The sequence below is a fragment of the Hyperolius riggenbachi genome, chromosome 9, assembly GCF_040937935.1.
Source record: "Hyperolius riggenbachi isolate aHypRig1 chromosome 9, aHypRig1.pri, whole genome shotgun sequence".
Taxonomy (NCBI): Eukaryota; Metazoa; Chordata; class Amphibia; order Anura; family Hyperoliidae; genus Hyperolius; species Hyperolius riggenbachi.
Window position 1 is genome coordinate 21,851,345 of NC_090654.1, and position 6,117 is coordinate 21,857,461.

Consider the following 6,117-nt stretch of genomic DNA (forward strand, 5'->3'; position numbering starts at 1 on the left):
TTATCATTAATAGCTCAAGTAGCACGACTTCACACGTGGGGGGGGGGGGAGGGGAATATTTCCTTATTGTTTCCAAAAGTGAAAAAGAAAAATGTACAGACATGCTCCACTAGAAAAGCTGACTGTTTAACCACCACGTTATAATTAACAGTTGTTTGTTTGAAGGCTGATGTAATACCTAAGCGCTATAGATAGATTACACATAGAAGATTTACTGTTCAAAATATTTACCGGCAAGTGCTACAGCATGAGTGATTTATAAAATCATAGTAATAGTGAAATGTCCCTGGAATAACTTTTAATTACACTGCAAGAATGATCTTGCATCAAAAATAAACCTAATAGCAACAAAATCTGCCGCTAATAGGACAACCGTTGCCAAACACTTCTGCTGTTGACGGTAATAAGAAAAAACAGAAGCACATGGGATTCTTTTTATGTCAGCCAAAGTTTTCCTTAGACGTTCGTAGACAACACTCATCTGGTGTTTTTGTTACACTGGTTTCAAGCAAAAAACAACATTTCACTTTTACAGGTTGGAAGACAGGATGAAAACCTTTTTGTGAAACTGAAGAACGCACACGTACAGCCCCAACTATAATATAGCCATGGCAATACTATGAACTGCAAGATAACGGGTGAAATTAGAGTCAATTACTGAGGCATATGCTGTGGTAAATATATACGCTGTACATAACAGAATAAAAATAATCAACCACTTTCCTCGTGTAAACTTGTGACTGGACTGCAGCTCTCGAATAAGAAAAGGAGAGGATTAATTTAAGTGACAGCTGGTATCTTAAAGCGGAAATACAAGCCGGCATAAAACACAAGAAAACATTGTTTCCCTGTTCTCAATTGCCACATGCTTATCATATTTGTTTTGTATTATTCTATACACAAGTAATGTCATCTTTGTGAAAATCCCAAGTCCCACCAGTTCACAGAACAGCACTTGCTGAAAGCTGCCATTGCAACTTTAGCATGTCTTCAAATTCATTCAGAAATTCTTGAGTGACGCTCTATTTAAGCATATGATACAGATTCTCCCTCACCAGAGTCAAAGAGTATTGCATTTGTTCAGTCCTATCAACTGCAATTAGTGTTCAAACCACTGCAGCATGTAACTGATAAGCTTCAAGACAAAAGTCTTTTAACCCTTTCAGTAGCTTGTCATGAAAAAAATGATTTGTCACTGAAGGTTATCATGATGAAGCTAATCTTTTAGAGCAGAGGGGACATTTTGAAGATAGTTTTGATGATTAAACAGAAAACCTGTTTTAGGAGACCTAATGGAAAAAGAACATGAGGTTCTGAAGGAGTTAAATGGAAAATAGAAATAACATTTCATTTTATAGCCTGTCCACATAAACTGAACCGTGTGCAGCAAAAGTGGTCATTCTGATTGTTTTTCCAATCAGTGAGAGATTGGCCAGTGGCGCCAAAACAAAGAACACGCTTGTACAACAGCTCTTTGGCCGGTTCTTTGTTCTAAGCATCCGCAAGTTGGAATTAGACTAATCCAAAATCGTCAGGAAGTTCATTTTTGCCTGATTTTAAACTGTAAACTAAATATACATCTCATTGACCTTCTTTACTGCATACATCAGTCCGCTAGTTGCACATGTACATGGTGCAACTTGTGGAGGACCGTTTTGGTATTTACCAACACATCCGATCACTCAATGACCGAGGCCCCAAACATTTAATGGTCATTTCTGATTGGCTTGCTGAAGAATTCAGTTTCTGATCGATGGGCGGTCTAATTATTTTGACAATACCGTTTGTCGATGTGGAGAGAATATTGGATCGTGTGCACGAAGGCTTATGTATCACAAAAGTTTTAGTATAATGAATACAATATATTTCTTCAGCTCTACGGGAATTCAATACATCAGTGAACTAAACACCTAAGAACTTATCCATATTCAACACCTGAACCTCACCAACCAATCTACATTCCTTTTGGATTTCAGCAGGTTTCTACCGAATTCTTACTTAGAAACAAATATAATGATGTCAGCTAAGAACAGAATAACAACAAAAGTGGATACATTGCAATAAGATGCACTTGGCGTATGAAAACAAAAATACAAAAATGGTTAGTTTGAGTGCCCGAAAAAATGGCACACCCTATTCTAGAAAAGCTTTAAACAATTGTACGCCATACAGCACTGATTGCAAAAACTTAACACTTATAATTATTTTAACGCTTTTTTTTATCCCCCAGTACTAAAGTATGCAAAATATAGTTTAAATCAGATACAGTGCAAACACGTAGATACAGTAGATACCTAGTATAGGCAAAACATCATTCATTCTTATTTAAGCATTTTTCTTGTGTTTTTATTTTGGTCCTAAGTAAAACATAGAGGTCACATAACATATGTATTCATATCCATATGTACATAATAGTACAACCACGCTGCCTCTGAACCTCACAAGAAAGCAGCAGACCATATATAAAAAGAGATAGGACAGTCCAGTAGGAACAAATTAAAATATTTGGCTTTAGCACGAATACATCTCAGTTTGGAAGCCTTGTGGAGATTGGAAAATGAACTGTACTGGTAAACGGACACACAGATAATCTGTAACAGACGGTCATCTCTGTATCAGATCCTAGTATACACATCAAGCATACCAGAGTATGGATACGAGATATCCAGACCGTTCACAATTAGGTGTGTGTCTCTTCTGCGTTGCTTTGTGTAACATTGTTTAGTTCCATTTACCACAAAACACGACCTTCAAGTATGGTAAATGGGGGAGGTAGGATGTCATATGAGTTTGTGCAGCCAAGGATAGGGTGAGATGGAGACGAGATTTGACCACTAGGGGTAGTCATTGAGATGCTAATATTTCAAAGTTAATGCAAGTTTTAATGCAAATTTATGCAGTTTGGAAATATGCCTACAGTTACTATAGCATTTGCATCAACTTGGCATTGTTACCATCTCATTGGTTATCTCTAGTAGAAACCTCCGTACAAGCAGAAAAGCAAGAAAATAATGGCTTCGTTAATAGTAATCAGTATTAAAATAAGTATTTTTGAAAAATATTTCTAAGTTTCCCTTCTTCATGCATACACGATACTATGGACCTCGCTGAGAGTGTCAGTTTATTCTACAGAAATGATTGACAAACATGGTGTTTCCTTTGTAGGTCTCTGATTGGCTGGATGTGATCATGTCATCACATCTCACTTCCCCTTCCTGTTTTAGCCCACACAGGCTAGCCAATCAGGAAGTGACAACAAATCAATGTTCTGTTTAAACTGATCCATGCATTCTTCATCGTTGCCATAAAATAGAAGTATCAAGTTATTTAATAACGCCTGAAGTCACTTATTATTTGCGCTTTGTCATAAAATATTTTCAGCTTCTAGCTGAAGTCACCAGCATTAATCTTTAGCACACCCGGCTCTATAAATATCTGTTGAATGGAGTTATTCTTTTGAACTGGAAAAAATAAAAATATTTTCTTTGTGGTATTTAAAGTGCCAGTTTCACAAAATAATGTGTTCAGACACTTCAAGGCCTTCATCATCTGATTGTCAAAAATAAGAACTCTGTATTGCCACGTAGAAACTATTCAGTTAACCAGGACCGGATTTATCACCAGAAAGCTTAGGCACATGCCTAGAGACGTCTGGTTCCCATCACGCCCACACTCTCCCCAGCATCTTGCCACAGCTCTGCCAATACATTTGACTTTAAAGTGAACCCGAGTGGAAAATAAAATGATGAGATAAACAATTATATGTATCCTCCTACTCCTAAAAATGACTTTTGTTTAGATATCTCATGTTTTTTTTTTTGTATATATATTTAAACATTTACAAAGTAGGTTGAATGTGTTGCGGTCTCTAATCAGTGGCAGCCTAATAAGTTTCCCAGTTAGAAAAAGGTCAATAGTTTATGTATTTTTTCTCCCCCTGCCCTCAGAAGTTGTATTCTGCCAGGAAAACGTTTATGGCTGTAATTTGGTTACCATTGATGTTTACTATATTGCTGACAAGGTAATGACAAGACAGAAGCTGCCACTTGCATGCCTAGATAATAACTCTTTCAGGCAGCAAGATAAAACAAGAAAAACAGCCTGGTTACTAATATGTTTTGTACTGTACATACAAGTGTTTATCTCATCGTGTCACGTTGCCTCGGATACACGTGGTGATGGGAGGGTGGGATCACATGTAAGGGGCAGGGCTTAAGGTGTGGCAAGTTTTGAGAGGTGGAGCCTTAGGTGTCAGGAGTTTCTGTGCCTATTGGCTCCTGCCACTTTTCTCCGGCCTGGCGTCTACCATTATGTAACTACTGTCGGTACACTTGCGCAAACAACATCTATGAAAAATAAGCCTCTCTCGGGAGTCCAAGAGGAGCGGTTATGGTGAACTGGCACTTTGGTCTACACATATGACAATAGTCATAACGAAAAAGACACTCCCAGACAGAAGCAACTAATGTACAGCTATTGTGCATGAAGTCTTACTTTTCTCATGACACAACTACTGGGAATAGAATATTTACATATATATACATTTTTGTTTTTTTGAAATTTGCAAATATAAAAATATTACATAAGAAAAAATAGTGTAAAGATCTGGCTTGCCTATTTTTCAATATTTACAATATGTAAATATTGTAGACATTAAATCTGGGCACTTTTAATAGCTCAATTTTTAATAGATTAATTAGTAAAGAATTACTTCTAACACTCAACTGTTTTCTTTTTTTTTTTTCTTTTTTTTTGAATATTGTGAATACAAATATATCATCATTTTAAATCATTGCACATAAACTAGGTTTCCATTATTAATTTTCTTTTGATTTGCAATGCGGACTTCCTGAGCTAATGTCAGATACTGCTTAGGTGGACTGAACAGCAGTCTTATGTTCCATCCAAACTCCTCCCCCTCTCCCATCATCACCGACAGGAAGTAGTCAGGGAGGTGCTGGGATAGGACCAGTCAGTCTTTTCCCATGGAAATATAGAGCTGACCCCGCCCCCGAGGAATATAAAAAGAAGGAGGTGGGAAGGGGCCAGGTGATGACTCAGCGCAGAGGAGACGTCTCCATAAGGGGAAAACCTCTGGAACAGCTGCATCAAATATGAAAATTACACAAGTAAAAAGCATATTCCCCTATTCGACTTTAACCAACAGTAAAAAATCTCGGGGGGGGGGGGGGGGGGGGGGGACCAGGGTTTTAGCTGAACCCCTAGGCCTTGTATACATATAGTGCAAAAAAGCCTTTAGGATCGGTCTTTCGATTCCTATGCAACATTATTTTAAGTGCTTAAAATACATTGTTTAAGTTTAATTTATCCCCAAACCCTAGTGCAAACTGCAGTGCTTTTCTAAACCAACCCCCAACCTACCCGCCCCTCTTCCCAAATACATCCTATCGGCTATAATGTCTTTTTGCCTATTTTGGCGTTACTTTAAGACACAAGCCTAAATCCATAACATAGCTGCATAGTTTTCTTCTGCAGCTTAAAAGTCCAGCTAAACCCAGAGCTGAGGCAAATTCTCACAAATTATCTTTCCTTCCTTATTTTAATCTTTAAGATAACTTTTCAGAGGTGTCCGAAGTTTAACTTCACTTATACTTTTCTCACCTACGTTTTTGATTGTTAAAGTCTAAGTAGGTAAAAACAGGAAAGATAATTTATAAATCAGGTATATCAACTGATATATGAAGAGGTATTTCACAGGAAGTAGTTTTAAGACCTCACCACTCCTAACAGGAAGTACAAGGCTTTAGAGGTCTCAACCCTGTATGGACAGTGGTACAGCTCCAGCAGGCACTGCTTCACAAGGGTTTTTTTCAATTTGAAATTTTATTTTAAAGAGAACCCGAGGTGTGTTTAAAGAATGTTATCTGCATACAGAGGCTGGATCTGCCTATACAGCCCAGCCTCTGTAGCCATCCCAAACCCCACTAAGGTCCCCCTGCACTCTGCAATCCCTTATAAATCACAGCCGTGCTGTGAGGCTGTGTTTACATCTGTAGTGTCAGTCTCAGCTGCTCCGCCGCCTCCTGCATAGCTCCGGTCCCTGCCCCCGTCCCTTCCTCCAATCAGCAGGGAGGGAAGGGATGCAGGCGGGGACTG